The 18759-nt window shown below is 35.5% G+C and overlaps 1 protein-coding gene across 4 annotated transcripts in view; it reads left to right on the plus strand.

The window, feature by feature from the left end:
• LOC113052176 (neuroligin-2-like) overlaps positions 1 to 18759 on the plus strand; it is a 162483-nt gene that overhangs the window by 41910 nt on the left and 101814 nt on the right. Inside the window, exon 2 of one of the 4 annotated variants that reach the window (XM_026216542.1) lies at positions 6550 to 6634. The exons of the other annotated variants lie outside the window; for them this stretch is intronic. The gene's annotated coding sequence lies outside the window, so the exon portion shown is untranslated. The remainder of the gene's footprint in view (positions 1 to 6549; positions 6635 to 18759) is intronic. 4 annotated transcript variants of the gene reach the window in all.

The raw sequence follows: 18759 nt of genomic DNA on the forward strand, positions 1-18759 counted from the left end.
TAAACATATTTCTATGCACACCAATAATATTAAACTACTGTCGCTACACTACGGTTATACACATTTATTGCATTTATTTTCAATTCAGCCAGAAACCTAGGAGTTGTGATGGATCATCAGTTATACTTCACAGACCACATTGCTACAACGAGCCAGTCCTGCAGATTTGCCTTATACAACATTAGGAAGATTAGACCCTTCCTGTCAGAGCAAGCCACAGAACTTCTAGTCTACTCTCCAGACTGGACTATGGTAATGTCCTCCTGGCTCTTCCTGCATGTACTATCAGGCCTTTGCAACTGATCCAGAATGCAGCAGAAAGGGTTGTCTTTAATGAGTCAAAAAAAGCTGATGTTACTCCTCTCCTCATCAAGTTACACTGGCTACCAGTAGCCGCTCGCATCAAATTCAAGGTACTGATGCTTGCCTACAAGACGACCACTGGCACGACACCAACATACCTAAAACTCACTGGTTAAATCATATGTGCCCTCCAGAAGTTTGCACTCTGCAAGTGAACGACGCCTTGTGGTGCCATCCCAAAGAAGTTCAACATCACTCTCACGGACCTTTTCCTGGACTGTGCCCAGCTGGTGGAATGACCTCCCAATCTCAATTCGTACAGCTGAGTCTTTACTCATTTTCATGAAACATCTTAAGACTCATCTTTTTCGCAAGCACTTAACCAACTAATACTAGCACTTTTCTTTCTTTTCATATTTAATATTAAAAAAAAAAACCTGGATATGCGTTCTGTACTAGACTAACTGAGACTTGTCATGGCACTTGTATACTGTTGTTATTCTCTTGTTGACCTGACTGCTTCTATTGTTCTCATTTGTAAGTCGCTTTGGATAAAAGCGTCTGCAAAATTATTAAATGTAAATAAAACTGAAAAAGGCTTAGAAGAATCCTTAGAAATCTGAAAAATTAATACCACAGCCTTAATCTTTCAGTTGAATTTGCTGATAGTTTAGAGTTTGATTTTGCCAGGGGCTATTTGAATACAATGAATTATATTTACACTAAGTGAAAATAGCATATTTTATTAGCAATAGATTCTATTTACACTTTTTAATAAATATGAGTATTTTCTTACAGTAATAGTAGTTTGATGCTGTTTGTGTTGCTTATTGCAAGTAGTGACCAATATGTGCACCTCATTATTGTATTAGGCTACATTATAAAACAGTATAGGCTACAATAATAACATATTGAGAGTAAATTATAATTGTTATTTACAAATGATTAAATGGAAACCTTCCCTACAATTAGCCCTAGCCTTACACAATATCCGCGTTATTTTCCACTTTTCGATAATTTCGCTGAGTTTTATTGAAAATATAAGCCTTTCGATGTGATAGGGGACGTGAAAAGGGTGAAGCAAAAAGCTCGGCAGAAGGCGGGATCGAACCCGGGTCTGTCGCCTCCAAAAGCAATTGCTTCGTGCTCTACCGTCTGCACCACATTAACTGATAGGATAATGATGTCTTTTTGCACTTTTGACAAACACTAACATGCGTTGGTAGGCGGAGTTAAATATTCTCTGTCAAAGTAAAATAAAAATAATTATTAAAAATAGCCTACAGGAGCATTTTATTTTCACGAGAGGGCAATCGAATGTGCCCATTCTCTGTTGGACTCTTTACCTTGTCGTCTATCCTCCATAAACATTCATAAAGGGTTGGACTCGTCATCAAATTATGCACATATCCAAAAAGGGGTTCATTGATATGCACATATCCAAAAAGGAATTAATGATATCTTAAATTACAATTTTTACTAGTGAAAATGCAATTTTAACATGTAAGAATTAAGTTACTGATATCAAGAATTAAGTGTATTACTAGTTGTAATTTCATTGTTGATATGATGAACTTATTTCTGTGAGTGATGACGTCATTGTTGATATCAAGAATACGTGTTGTTACTAGTGGAAATGTAATTGTTGATATCAACAATTCAGTTATTGATATCAACAATTAAATTGTTGTTATCAAGAATTAAATTGTTGATATCAACAATTCACATGTTTAAATGTTAAAACGGCGCCAAAACTATTACAGATATCAAAATGCATTTGTTACTAGTTACAATTCTAAATTCACATATCAGCTTTGTATTTCTTACTAGTAAAAATATAATTTTTTATATCAACAATGACATTTTTACTAGTAAAAATGTGAATTCTTGATATCAACAATTTAGTTGTTACTAGTTGAAATGTTAATTCTTGATATCAAAAATGTAATTGTTACTAGTGACACTGTTCATTTCTGATATCTGAAAATGTATTTCTGATATCAACAATTGGGAGGGTAATTTCTGATATCTAAAATGGCATTCTTACTAGTAACAATTACATTCATGATATCAGAAATGAACATTGGCACTAGTGACAATTAAATTGTTGATATCAAGAATTAAATTGTTGATATCAACAATTAAATTGTTGATATCAAGAATAGACGTCTTTACTAGTAACTATGTGATTACTGATATCAAAAATAAAGGTCTTTACTAGTAAGAATTGTATTTCTGATATGTGAAATCGGAATTTCAACTAGTAAGAAAGCAATTCTTGATATCAACAATTAAATTTGAATGGAAGCCTATGGTGACATTTAACTAGTGAAAATACAATTCCTGATATCAAGAATTAACATTGTTACTAGTGGAAATTGAATTGTTGATATCAAAAATAGCAATTGTTACTAGTAGAAATCTAATTCCTGATATCAAAAATTAACATTGTTACTAGTGAAAATGTAATTGTTGATATCAAAAATTCTAATTGTTACTAGTGGAAATGTAATTGTTGATATCAAGAATTAACATTGTTACTAGTAAAAATTGAATTGTTGATATCAAGAATACATATCCTGCGAATTAATAAAAGTTAATTTGGCTTGCCATATTGGCAAATGTTCAAACATTTGCATACTTATTGTTAGTTATATAGTGGTTTTCTTAAATTATCCATTCTAATTCTTCCTTAACGACCTTAGTGAGGGTAGTGTCATTTAATGTTTGACTAGAATGACGTTGAGGGAAAGACGTACAGTGTGTTTAACAGACTGTACTTTTGTTGAACAACATACAGATTATTCATCTGATGATACATCTTTTCAGAACACTTCTATGAACCATTATACAATTATAAATTGGATGCCATTCCTCACAGCCCTGTATTCATCTGTGTAAAATTCAATATGACACCTACCCTGCTAAGATCTTTTAGTTTACCATGACTGGACATACTATATTGCTCAATACTGAACAGGACTTGTTGATATTCACAGTAAAAGTGAGGAATCAGGTGTTAATGTTTGCAGATTTGTGGCATCTAAATATCAAGTCACAGAACAATCAGTTTTTTATTTGCAGTCTAGATTCACAAATTTTCAATAAAAGTGTAATAGTTGAGTACTGAGTTTTACAGTATGTTTTCATAGCGCATTTTGAATTTTGTTTAATCAAAAGTCTTTAATTTGGATATCATCTGTGGACTCCGCGTGACAATATTTCTTATGATTCTTCATCACTTAAATTATTTTAAATCACACTGGCCATCCAGTTAGTTCTACTTTACAGAGCCAGACTCGCTTGCAGAGATTGTAGGTGAATCCTTGGCTCCAGGATTGCATCTGAAGGATAACATAGAAACTCTCTTAATGTAGCCCTTCCATTCTGTTTCCATTTTCCTTTTACTGAAGACCTTCTCAATAACTATTACCTTTCTTTTTCCGCTCCACTCTTCCTTTGATCTCGACTCTCCTCAGCCTGGCTCCTAAAAAGCTCAGATGAGTTCTAGAGAGGTGCCTTCCTCTCCTTCAGCTCTTCAAGGGGTGTGTGAGTCTTCTAATACCCGTGTGCAGAGGGGTGTTTCATCGACCACAGCCGTGGCTCAACAGAAACGTCTGACAGAATAATGTAGGGAGAGAGTTGAACCGAGTGGAGGAGGGGGGCATGATGGCCTAAAAATAGATAGGAGGACCAGTCATTCAGTTCAGTTCAGTTAAGTAAGGATGCATTTGCTGCAGGAGGTGAGAGGGACACGTAAGAGAGAGGGTGAAAAAGGGTGATGGCAACAGAAAGAAAGAGCAGGACAAATAGTCAGAGGAAGGGAGAGTGCTGGGACAGCTTTTTTTCTCTCACGTTATACTTGGAATGGAAAAGTCGCTAAATAATTCAGGAATCGAAATATAAGGTGGTGCGTCTCTGTGTGTGTGTGTGTGTGGTGTGTGGTGTTGATATATGAGAGATTGTGTGCAGTGTGTACATTTGTAGCACTAGGGATAATTCCATCTTATATTAGGTTTTGCTTTATCATTGCAAACAGGTTTCTGACCAGTTTTGTTTTAGAATTAGTATACTATTATAATATTAATATTTTGATTTAGCTTTATTTGATTATCAGTTTTCGTTTTTTATTTTACTTTTTTATCTTGTGTTTAATTTCATGTGCTTTAGGTTCAGCTTCTGTTTCTGTGTGGGGATGGTTGTGTATCTGCATGTTAAGATGGGATGGGAAAATAAACACACATACACACACACACACAAATAGGCAGACTGAAATGTGACAATTTCATGAAACATTATGAAGACATTTTTCCCAATTTAAAATAATGTGCACTAATGAATCATACAAAACAAGATGTGTATGAAAGCAAAATAATTTCATGTTGACTTTAAGGATGGATCTCTGTTGCTGATTTGTTTAACTTTGTCTAGCAAATGCAGTTTTAATTGATTTAAATAGTCACTCACTGCTGTAGTTTTTTCTTGTGATTCCCAAATTGAAAGTCTATTGTACATGTGAGGACCATTACTTCTGACAGATGTGTTCCCATAGTTTTAAAATGGCTGCTACGCTGGTTTGTATGTGAAGTGTGTGTGTGTGTGTGTGTGTGTGTGTGTGTGTGTGTGTGTGTGTGTGTGTGTGTGTGTGCGGTGTTCTATTGCTCAGTATTGAATGGTTTTTTTTTTTTTGGTAGCTACTCTCTGGAAGCTGACTTTCTCATAAATTCTTATTTTGTTCTGTCACATTCTCAAGCACATAAGCATGCACACTGCTGTCCCCATCCTGAAAATGAAAAAGGAGGCTTTCTGGTGTATTAGTGCTGCAGAGACAGTGACGGGTTTATTAAGAACACTTGAGTGATCAGAAGCAGTAATCACACAGAGCCTGCCCTGCTTTTTTCACCCCCTCACACACTCCCAGTTACTCTCCCTTAAACTGAAGTATGCTTACATATGCTCCCTTGAGTATGCACTACACAATGACAGCTGCTTCAAAGATTCAAGGGTGCTCACTGTGTCCTGGAGCCACTGTCGACAGGCTCAGATATACAAACAGTTAAAAATTCACATCTTTCTTTTTTCTTTTTCTTTTTTATGTGGCCTGATGTTATTCTCTCCACGTCTTTTTGTTCCTACTTTTCCTTCGAGACAATTATATAGACTCAATTTCGGAGCGCTATTGCATTTGTGACCTTTAAACAAACAAAAAAAAAGGAAAAGAATAAAGTAATACAGTTATTATTTATTTGTTTATTCAACATGTATAGAGCTCAACCTAGAGCTGTACTTCATATAAAAAGATGATACAGAAATAGGTGAGTGTGCGTGGTGTGGTGTGTGTGTGTGTGTGTGTGTGATTGTTAGAGAAAGGCAGAAACTTTGTTTACTTAGTTTCTTTACATAAAGATATGCATCCTTCACCCATAGACACGCATCTATAAAGAGCACATATATGCATACAGTGGGGTTCAACAATCCTCATAGAAAATCTGGGATTCAGTGTGTTATTTAAACCTGGAAATTAGCAGTTTTAGGATTTTGAAATAAAGAAGTTAAAGAAATTATTGTAACAATAAGATTTCATTTGTTAATAGTAGTTAAATACATTAGTTAACATGAATCATCAATGAAAGGTACAACAGAATTCATTATTCTTCACTAATGTTAATCTCAACATTTACTAATCCACTTTTAAGATTAATAGTGTTAGTTAATACACTTTGAACTTACATGAATATGGATTTTTATGAAGTTCTATTAAATTTTTTATTAAGTAACATTAATGACAGTTAATAAATAATTTAAAGTGTTTTATTTTTTAACTGTATTGATAATTAATGCATTAACTAATGTTAAAAATATATCATTTATTGTAAAGTGTTACCAAAATTACATTTACAGATTGACAATGTTGTAGTTAAAATAATAAATAAATAATAACAGATTTCAAGAACAAAGTTGGTGTGTTTTGAGAAAAATCTCATAATAGGCTTTTTCTTAACAAGGACAAAGTTTCAGGAATAAAATTAGTTTTTACAAATGATCACGTTTCTCCCTGCATTATATTATCATTGTTTCACAGTAATTAATTTGATGACGAGAGAAAAAAACTCATCCCATGGTTTTACAGGAATATGTCAACTTAAATGTCATAATACAAACATACATTTAAGGTTGTACAATATTTTTAGATGACTAATCAAACATGTACATTTACGACATTCATCATGTGACTCTTTTGTACAGATGGCCAGATGTTCCTGCTTACACTGAAGCACTGAAGAGGCTCTTTGGATCATTCTCAAATCATGCTAGAGAGCATGCATATCAGGTTTTACACAAACTTGAAGAATTAAGGCAGCTTCAGTGCTACTGCATGAAAGCAAATTGCTATGATGTGTACCAAAAAAAAAAAAAAACTGTATTAAATTTAGAAAAATGCAAATTAGAAGCACTTCACTAGTTGTGTCAGATATAAACTTCATTGTATCTACACACACGTAGATGTATCTACACACACTTAGATGTCATCTTTTATTAAAGACCACTCTTTAAATGCACAAACACTTTTTATCACTCATGCAAACCTGTTGAGTGTCTGATTTTCAAGCTGTACTGTATTTTATGCTTTTAAGGCTTGTGTGTGTGTGTGTGTGTGAACTACACACAAGCTTTTGAAGTGTATTTTTCCTCTAAATGCTCGGGTAACTACCGTGTGTATGTGTGTTTATGTGTTTTCTTGTACTTAGTGGCATTTTCTTCAATGGGTCTTTAATGGCTGTGTTGCTATGGCCACCCCCTGTCGGCACGCTCAGAGCAATAGATCTTTTGTGCGACCGCTGAGAAAACAAGCCATCAGAAGTCATTTGCACACACACACACACATGCAGTCTGAAGACTAAATAAGGACTCTCCATTATCCTTCAGCTCAATGATTATGTATTTTACTATTATAATTGTATAACTTATAAACATCAGTACATCAGCAAAATCTAAGTGGATTATAATTACAATTCATCAAAGTGTGCCTTACATTTTCTGCGATTTCTATTTCCCGATCAATTCCGGAATCCTGTCAAAATATAAAATTCATTGCCATCATAAAGTACAGCCAAATGGGTTTGTAAATCACACCTGTACCCTGCGACGCTCAAATTGCAGACATGTTGCCATCTTGAGTGCTTTTTGCAGCCCTCTGGCATTTTTTACATAGTTATTCCCTTTTTTCCCTTGCAAGTTTATGGAGAGCATTATAGTGGCTTATTATTTCAGATGAAGTTGCCTGCTATAAATGACTTAAGTTTTTGTCTTTTTATACTATGGCATGAATCAGGAAGAAAGCTGAGAGAGGGAGAGATATTTTAATGCTGTGTAGACAGGGTGTTTGTAATGACATTCACAAGTTGTGTTCAGACAGGATCTTGAGGGAAAAGAAAATATTTAAAGAGTAGCGTCTTGTGCTTCTCTTGAAATAGGCCATCTTCAGAAACCGATTTAGAAAAACACATACGATTAGCAACAATACGCTAGCTTACGAATGAATGCCAAAAAAACATTTAAGCTGATACACAGACTGGCATTTCATTACACATGGGCTTACTTGTGCGTATTCCTTTGATTTAGTTTAATGTAATAACACACTAGATAAAACAGCCACAAGCATTGTGATCTATGGCTGCCTGTATCTGAACGGCAGCATGCATTTGTCTCAGTGATGCCTTCTCTTATTTAAAGTGGAACTACAGTGGGCATTTTCCCAGCTGTATGGAATGAATGGACCACAACGCCATCGCTACGATACATGCCAGGCCTGTGCCAGAAGTTGCCTTCTGCGAATGTAATCCTTACTTTTACTCTGCAACTTTTTTTTAACATCTTACAGATAGCTTTAGGTGTAGTGCCAGACTTTTGGTACCGTGAATAAAGTTCTCTGTTCTGTTCCACAGCTGCTGAATGCCAAAATGTCAAACTCTGCTGTAGAAAATAATTTAATAGATGCTGTCTTAGAATTTCTGCTTTGGTCTGAAAACCATGCACACTAATTATTTGTGACGCTGAGTCTAGACAAGCTAGTTTTTGAAGATCGTTTACAAAAACTTGTTTGACCAATCTGCTCTTCATCTTATTTAGGAACAGAATAAGCTACCATTAAATGGCTTGATATAAAGAATAGAAAAACGATTTATTTGAAAGAAATTCATACTTTTATTCAGCAAAGACGCATTAAATTTATCAAAAGTTACAATAAAGTAATTTACAATGTTACAAAACATTTGTATTACAAATAAATGCTGTTTTTTAACTTCTATTCATCAAAGAATCCTGACATAAAATATTAAGTGGCACGACTGTTCAACATTGATAATGAGAAATATTACTTGAGCACCAAAACAGCATATTAGAGTGATTTCTAAAGGATCACTTGAAACTAAAGACTAGAGTAATGGCTCCTAAAAATTCAGCTTTGCTGTCACAGATATATACACATTTTTATGTTGCAGTATTTTTTAGTCAGGTTTCTTAAATACATATTTCAATCAGGACCATTTCCGTCAAGTATATTTATGACAATTATAATTGCATTTTGGCGGTATGGTTATGTTCTGGGCAACACTCCACACACCTGTCCATGCAGCCATGCTTGGACAGAGCAGGGAGAGCAGCAAGACAAACCCCCCTGGGGTACAGAACAGAACCATTATAAGCATACATAATTACAATTCACAATTACTTAAGTTGTAAAAAAAATGTGATAGAGACTGCTAACTGCAAGTTAGATTGGATTACAGGTTAAATTGGTGGAGTTGGGGTTGGAGGAGGGAGTTAAATGTAAGCAGCGATGCGCTGGAAGAGACACTGAAGAATGGGAATTTAAATAGACTGCAGGTGATAGGTGTCAAGACTGGATTGGTACACATCAGAAACAGCTGACAGTCAGCTGATCCAAGCGTGACTAACGTGGCCTGACTGAACTAACGCGATGATCGATTTACATGTATGATAAATATGTGACCCTGGACCACAAAACCAGTCATAATGATACATTTTGGAAACTGAATAAATAATCGTTCCATTGGTGTATGGTTTGTTAAGATAGGACAATATTTGGCCGAGATACAACTATTTGAAAATCTGCAATCTGAGGGTGCAAGAAATCCAAATATTGAGAAAATCGCCTTTAAATTTGTACAAATTAAGTTCTTAGCAATGCATATTACTAATCAAAAAATAAGTTTTAATATATTTACAGTAGAGAATTTACAAAATATCTTCAATGTACATGATCTTTACTTACAGATACATCCCAATAAATTAGAATGTCATGGAAAAGTTAATTTATTTCAGTAATTAAACTCAAATTGCGAAACTTGTGCATTAAGTAAGGAATAATTGATGACGGGCTGTTGAATTATTAGAAAAAAGCGGAGTGCTGGTTACACCTCGGGTGTGCATTATTTTTCTAATAATTTAATTTAATAATCTGGAGTCAATTATTCTGATTATACTATGGTTACCACACCTCAAGACATCGATCCGATTATTTATTTAAAGGGATTTGTCCGGGTTTTGTACTTAAATCGCTATTGTGAGGAGGACTATTTCTTCTGCATCTCATCCAATTCCTCTTTTGCTAGTACCAAAACGTCATTTTAAAGCTGGTAACAGAGGCTTGAGCCGTTGATAGCATTTAAATGCAGTTATTAATGAAGCCATTAGAAAGAGAGCGAGAGCAACAGAGAAACACACACACATAGAGAGAGAGAGAGAGAAAAAAAAAGTTGGAGAGAGCTTGTGTGAATTAGAACGTACCTCTGTGCGTCTCTAAACACTCTTCTGCTGCAGTGTCTGTTATTACATCACTAGTGAGAAATGTAGCTTTAAGTTGTTACACTAACTGATAAAATCGCCAGGGCAGCGCTGACAACACCTTTTTGTGTGAACTGCGTGACTGTTATTACTGTTAACTTTGTGAAGTGATATGGAACTGTAATGCGGTTAAGAGAGCTGCCTGGAACTACGTTCGCATTGCGTTTCCCAGAAAATAATTGCACACCTCAGAACATTCGTCAGCCAATCAGATTCAAGCACTCAATGGCCCCATAGTATAAATAAATTCAATACACACAGATTGAAGTAGTTTAAGTCTTTGGTTCTTTTAACTTTGATGATTTTGTCTCACAGTTAACAAAAACGCACTAACGTACTAAAAATTCACTATCTATGTAAATTAAATTAAATTAAATATTTTAGTTAATTTATGGCCTTCTGGAAAGTATGTTCATTTACTGTACATATACTCAATACTTGGTAGGGGTTCCTTTTGCTTTAATTACTGCCTCAATTTGGCATGGCATGGAGGTGATCAGTTTGTGGCACTGCTGAGGTGGTATGGAAGCCCAGGTTTCTTTGACAGTGGCCTTCAACTCATCTGCATTTTTTGGTCTCTTGTTTCTCATTTTTCTCTTGGCAATACCCCATAGATTCTCTATGGGGTTCAGGTCTGGTGAGTTTGCTGCCCAGTCAAGCACAGCAACACCATGGTCATTTAACCAACTTTTGGTGCTTTTGGCAGTGTGGGCAGGTGCCAAATCCTGCTGGAAATTCAAATCAGCATCTTCAAAAACCTGGTCAGCAGAAGAAAGCATTAAGTGCTCCAAAATTCTTTGGTAAATGGGTGGAGTGACTTGTTTTTCAAAAAACACAATGGATCAAGACCAGCAGATGACATTGCACCCCAGATCATCATAGACTGTTGTAACTTAACACTGGACTTCAAGCAACTTGGGCTATGAGGTTCTCCACCCTTCCTCCAGACTCTAGGCCTTTTTTTTCCAAATGAAATACAAAACTTGCTCTCATCTGAAATGAGGACTTTGGATCACTGGTCAACAGTCCAGTTCTTCTTCCCCTTAGCCCAGGTAAGATGCCTCTGATGTTGTCTGTGGTTCAGTAAATCTCTTGACACGTCTGTATGTGGTGGCTCTTGATGCTTTGACCCCAGCCTCAGTCCATTCCTTGTGAAGTTAACTCAAATTCTTGAATCAATTTTGCTTGACAATCCCTTATAAGGCTGCGGTTCTCTCGGTTGGTTGTGCATCTTTTTCTTCCACATTTTTCCTTCCACTCAACTTCCTGTTAACATGCTTGGATACAGCACTCTGTGAACAGCCAGCTTCTTTGCCAATTAATGTTTGTGACTTACCCTCCTGTGAAAGGTGTCAAGGATTGTCTTCTGGACAACTGTCAGATCAGCAGTCTTCCCAGTGATTGTATAGCCTAGTGAAAAAAACTGAGACACCATTTTGAAGGCTCAGAAAAAATTGCAGGTGTTTTGAGTTGTTTAGCTGATTGACATGTCACTATATTCTAATTTGTTGAGATAGTGAATTGGTGGGTTTTTGTTAAATGTGAGCCAAAATCACCACAAATAAAAAAACCAAAGACTTAAACTACTTCAGTCTGTGTGCACTGAATTTATTTAATACATAAGTTTCACAATTTGAGTTGAATTACTGAAATAAATGAACTTTTCCATAACATTTTTATTTATTGAGATGCACATGTAATATCCTAATGATTAAAACAAATCTATAATTTTGACCCATACAATGTATTTTTGGCTATTGCTACAAATATACCCCAGTGACTTAAGTCTGGTTTTGTTGTCCAGGGTCACATGTATAGATTATAATAATAAATATATTTATATTTATATGAAATATTCAGAAACCAATAAATAAATAATTAAAAATTCTTATGTCAGCAGATAACCAACAAGATGAATTATCATTCGTCCTTAAAATGAATAAAATCTTGAGAAGTCATGATTTATTTTATAATTTTTATTTTTATAATGTTTATTTATTTATTTTTTTCTAGTTATGGTCAGCACTTAATTTTTCATTGGCTTGAATTTACTCTGTGAATGCAAACTTTATAAAAAGATTTAGAACAATCCTTATCCAGTAACCACAAATGACTAGAAAATGTCATGGAAATGTCATGAAAATACACTGGTCAAAAGGTGTAGATGCCCTGTTTTCAGCACAAATTTTGGACTCTTATCGATGGCTGAAATAATTCCTAACTAATAAAAATGATTAATAAGCAAACAAGATATGCAGATGTATAGAGCAGAACTGTATTTTGTGTGTGTTGAGCAAACTCTAGCAAGCCCGCATATAAAAATTTACTGTAGTTTTGCTAAGACCCAATATGTTCTTTTTCTCAGCCTCATCCAATTTCCCTTTCTTTGTCCCTCCAACACACACCTTTCTCCTTGCCTGTTCTCAAATTTGCAGTGCTCATATAATTTCAGGCCACCGTGTGTCTTGTCAGCTCTCAGCAGGGAAACATCTATAATATTACACCCCAGCGCTGCACTCCCCAGCTAAACCATGTCACAGCACCGCTCTATCTAATAAACAGATGTCTTTATTGATCTGAAGTGCCATATCCCTCTCTTTCCCCATGCACTCAGCTGAAAAAACTTTGTTAGGAGGCAGCGATAAGTGTCACGCAGGCTTGGGTTTTTATATCTCAGTTACCACTGGAGACTAGAAGGTGTCCCACCGTGATACATTGAAAGGTTTTGCAGGGTCAGAGGAGATGATGAGCTAAGAACTTAATAACTCTGAGTGCGTTTATTACTGAGAGCCGGGTGTATTATTGAGCAAGTGTGTTTGTGTGTGTGAGAGAGGTAATTGTTTGGACAGGTGTTATTAGAACAGCAGGCTAGTGATGTTAAAGGGATACTCCACCCCAAAATAAAAATTTTGTTATTATTCACTTACCCTGATGTCGTTCCAAACCCATAAAAGCTTTGTTCGTCTTCGCAACAGAATTTAAGATATTTTGGAAGAAAACTGGGAGGCTTGATACTGTCCCATAGACTTCAAAATAAATAACACCCGCCACAAGGATGCGCTGTTTCTACATGTTTTTAGCTTTGATTTAAATGAAAACAGTGCATCCTTGTGGTGCGGCTGATACACAAGAGCATTCGCAGCATACGGTGATATGGAGAGACACAGAGGAGACTGTTGACAAAGGAATTATTGAATAAAGCCGATATTTTTGTTTTCTTTGATTGCAAAAAGTATTCCCATCGCTTCATAACGTTACAATTGAACCACTGATGGCAGGGGAACTATTCTGACGATGTCTTTTATACTTTCTGGACCTTGTCAGTGTAATTTAATTGGCAGTCTATGGGACAGTCTCAAGCCTCCCAGTTTTCACTCAAAATACCTTACATATGGCGTCAAAGACGAACAAAGCTTTTATGGGTTTGGAACGACATGGGGGTAAGTGATTCATGATAAAAATTAAATTTGGTGGTGGAGTAACCCTTTAAATTATGTTTCATGAACTACTAATCTGAATTCACATTTTTATAGACATTTGCAGTCTATATATTATCTGTAATGGACACTTGTACCATAAAATTCTTGAGTAACTCTGCAACGGTTAGTATACAGTTTTGACCCAGGCCCGTTTTGACATGAAACATCTGTTCTGATGCATCGTGATCTGTTGATGTGGGCAGTTGCCATAGTTTTGCGACATGTGGGCCATGCAGTTATGTATGTGTGTCAGGCTTAAAAGAATTCAAGGACATGAACTGGATGCAGAATTGCAGATTTACTATTCAAATTAAAATTTTAAGGTACAATTTATTTTAATTTAATTGAAATTCAGAGAAATTCATAAAACTAAAATTCATTTTAAACTAGAAAAGCATATTTTGACAAGACAAACTTTGAATGTAGACTTGACAAATCTTTGATTTGACAGTTTTGTTTAAAATAAGTTAAATAAATTGAAGTTTAAATAGATAGATAGATAGATAGATAGATAGATAGATAGATAGATAGATAGATAGATAGATAGATAGATAGATAGATAGATAGATAGATAGATAGATAGATAGATAGGTCATTTTTCATTTTGCACAACCTTAGTGTATAAATGTTGAATGTCTTTGAAGTACTATTCAGTAAAGTCCTCTTCCACTTATTTCAATTCACATTCCACTTCCTGTGGTGGGACAAACAGGAGAAACAAAACTATTAATCAAAGAGCCAACAATATTTATACTACACTCACAAATTGAAACCCAGTTTTTCAGTTCTGAATATGTGTATATAGTATGGCTGGTGGATCTGCAGTCTGCAGGAGAGCCAAAGGGTTCATCTGTGTCCATCGTGAGCATTTTAGAAACCTCAAGCTCCCCTAACAAATTTGAATCTGACATTGGACAGCACATCGTATCATCAGTTTAATGTTCTACCATGTAGACTCATGATTGAATGGGGAACATGATTCCATGTCATTATGTTTAAATACTTGGACTCTTTAATGGCGCGCACTTATTACTGATTTGGGAACTGTGTGAGGTCATTATTCAAGACATTAGTGAAAGCTTGTCTTTAACAAATCAGCGACTGAGCAGGGACTGGTCATACTGTTTTGAACTCCATTAATTTAACAAGTTGCTATCAAATAGCAGGGAGATCTACTGCACATGGTGTTGATGAAGTGGAACACACATTTATCTAAAAAAAAAAAAGCAGCTTTTGGCATTTTTGGAAGATCTGTATTTCGATATCTTCTGAAACCCTGGAGCTTGCTAGGCTTTTTTTTTTCTTTTTTTCTTTTTGCTCAGGAGAAATGTCTGAGCAGCAGCAAAAGTCTTCATTTGTTCTCATCGATTTCTATGAAAAGTAATTCATAGAAAAAGAGACATTAAAGAGTTTTTCTTTCCTATAGGAATGACATGAGAGAACTCATCCAAAAACATGAACGTGATTTACACAGTTTAAAAAGAGCTGGTTTTTGATAAGTTTTAAACCAGGCTGGTCTGTGCTGGTCTATCATATTCTGTGGTAAAGCTGGTTGGCCAGCTATTTCTGATGGACACTCTCCCCCTTTGGCCACGTTTATCACCTGTTTTACTTTATTTTCTGTTAATAAAAGTCTATCTATCCTATCTATCTATCTAGATAGATTGATAGATAGATAGATAGATATAATGAATAGCTTTTCAGAAAACGAATTTGAGAACATAAATGGAGGAAAAATTTTCTATTAAAAATGTCAATTACTCTTTTTGTCAGATTTTGCTAAATTCTGAGGATATTTATAGCGAGTGTATTAATGTCAGAAACCCACACAAAGAGACAAACGGTTTAATTCTAGAACAATTAGTGTATGTCCTTATTACTGATCCGTGACCAAGGTGACACACGCAGAGGCATCAGCTGATTTCTCCGGTTCATTTCAGTATCGCTATAAAGGCAGAGGTCGTTGCAAAGTGTAATTCGACATGATGATGTTTTGGTCAGCAGCAGAAAGAACATTACCAAGAACAGAATGTGTTTATTCGGATTTTGTAGTTTTACTCAAAACTCTGTGCTTGCTTTGTATGTGCATATGTTTTTGTGTGTGTGTGTGTGTGTGTGTGTGTGTGTGTATGCATGTGAGAGAGTGAGATGACAGTGCCATGCTTCTCTCTGCATACATTTCCATAATCAAAGCTAATATGACTTCAAACATTGTGTGTTTTAAGTTTATATGGATGTGTGTGTGTGTGTGTGCAAAGGGGTGGGGTGTGAGACTGCGTGGGCACCTGAATATTAATCAGATGATAAATTGAAAGCGTGTGTACAGAGTATAGGTGTTTTGGTGAAGATGCAGGATATGAGATATGAGAGAGCGTTGTGTGTTTGTATGTCAGCCCATCCTGTGTTGGTTAATAGACCGTTTACTGTGAGCGTTTGATCCCAGCAGAAACTGAAGGGCCACAGCAGCAGCCAGGTCACAAGAATTATGAGACACCGTCGCATCATGCGACAGTAAATCCTCCTCACTCCACACTGCGTGAGTTTAGTATCACAGGCCCTTTTAAGTGAAAATTACCTTACTGATATTAAAATCTAATCCAGATGACACCCTACACAGGACAAACACTCAGAGAATCTTAATGGCTGTACAGAAACTGTTCCACACTATTCAGACAGGAACATTGGAGTTACAGTTATTAACACATGACGTACTGCTTTGGACGTAATTGGAATCTCTAGGGGGTTTTACATTGTGCTTAAAAACAGATTATTATCATTTTAACCCCAGGTAAAGGCAGGGTTATGAAACCCTGGTCCAGATCTGGATTAGCATTGCTTTTGCACGTGTTTTGGACATTCATGTTGTTTCAGGGTTTGAGGGGGAAAATGTCAAATGGTGATGGAAAACATGTAAATTCAAGTGAAAAAGATTTTATTTTTACCTTTTTACCTTTAGCTGTAGCCATGGTGTGGACTTTGCCATTCTTTAATATTGAGACTCATTTTTGAACTATATGTTTAAGGTTATTTTTACATATATTGTCCTTGAACAGGCCTTCACAGCCTTTTCAATGGCACGCGCTGCATAATGGTCTTAGATCACATTATTTTTTGCCAACTCTTTTATGTAGTCTTTGTCTACTTAGACTAGTTTGTCTACTGAAAGTTTTTCTCAGAAAGATGTTTAGTCAGCTAAACAATCAGTATGTTGTTAAAGAACAGTACAATTCATTGAATGCGCTGAACTAACATCTCTCATAGCCTTGTTATCATTCCAGTCAAAAATTAAATATGGCACTACCCTGACTAAGGTCTGTGAAGATGTGTAATGCTAGATTATTTAAACATTTGTCCAATCAATGACACTGACACCATAAATATATATTTAAAAAAAAAAAAGGTTTTAGAAACGTACAGTATGAAATGTCAGTTTATGAATTAAATGGTAAGCCCTGGTAAATTCTGGATGTGTGCATCATGAAACTAATTGAAAAAAGTTAATTAATGTGATAGATTTATAACATTATGTATATAAATAAGGGAAGGAATTCATTTGAATGCTTAAAAGTTGGCCAAAAGGCCTTTGTCCATAAGGTTTATGAAGGAGCAAAACGCAAAATGTTGCTTTAGTTATTGTATGTAGGTCAAAATAGGAGAAACATTATGAAAAATTAATTTATTGCAATCACAGACATTCCTATACAATTGGTGTAAGATTCCTCAGGGGACCCCTGAAGAATAACAGTAGGTCATTTGCTGTGTAATTTGTAAGTAAATCACATTATTAAAATTACAATTTGCATCTGTAAAACACAAATTAACCTGACTTAATCAGGGAAAATTAGTAGCATCTGAAAAAGACTTAAAAAGCTTTTTACTTAGAAGGAAAAGCTTGTTAGTATTTCTGTGATAGAATTAAAATAAATAAAAATAAATATTTATGACTTAAATGTTATTCTTTCATACTGTACAGTAGTTCAGGAGACATAATAGAGGTTTCTGATATTTGTCATTTAAAGGCTTGAAGTACTTTTTCACTACTGTAAGTTAGTTGGCGTGTTTGTTAAAAAGCACTCAGTATTTTTACAATTCCCACTGGTGAAATTAAACATTTGTTGATATACAGAAAGAGTGCAATAAACGTAATCTTGGGACAATTAGCTGACAACTGACAAACATATATAATATCAGACTTTTGATTGCAGAATTTAGAGTCTTGTGAAATCTGAATTTAGTGAGTGATGTTGATTAAATTCAAAAGTTTGCATTTGGTCTCCATTTAATCTCATTACTATAATCTGGGAGAAATAGTGACATTTAAAGGAATGTTTTGTTTAGACTGCATGAGATCCAGCTACCAAAATCTTCTGAAGTTCACACAGCGACATTCACTGCAATCAAGGTTAATATTTTATCACTTCTTGCCTTCCCTGAAAATCAAACCCATGACCCTGATGTTGCTAATGCCATGCTATACTGATTGAGCTACAGTAAGGCTTGAATCCTTGAATACTGAAACATATGAGTCCTGTTGTATATGGTTTTGCATGCCGCAGTGATCTGTCTGGCAGTAGATAATGATATATCTAATGCTTGGCCCAAATAATTCATTATTTTCCTGTCTTACATTAATTATCACACAGTTACATGTGTTAAATATTATCAAGAGGAAATTTTATTTAATATATTACGAGACTCAGAAGTCTGACCTCTGTTATAGTTATTAGATGACTAACACAGTGCTTCCCGTAATGCGGTAGGGGCTGTGTTGTGTGTTCGTGTGCATGTGTGTTGATTACTTTGTGATTGTGTTGCTTCTCAGCTCTCAGTCAATAGCACAAACTAAGACTCCCTGGTGGCCGAAAGACTGACAGAATATCTAAAAACATGTCAAAAAGATGAGCAACACCACGAGCCATCGCTCCCCCTCCTTTTTTCTCACATTCACATTCAGACACGCGCTGGCATGAATATCATTCAGTGTCAGATTAAGTGAAGAAATTACGTGATGTCTAGATGATGGCATCCCTATTGCCACACATAGACACACACACTATGCTTGTTTACTTCCAGGCTTCTGGCAGGCATGTTCAGGGGCAAAGGTCATGGC

This window comes from Carassius auratus, chromosome 32, assembly GCF_003368295.1.
Source record: "Carassius auratus strain Wakin chromosome 32, ASM336829v1, whole genome shotgun sequence".
In the NCBI taxonomy this organism is placed as follows: Eukaryota; Metazoa; Chordata; class Actinopteri; order Cypriniformes; family Cyprinidae; genus Carassius; species Carassius auratus.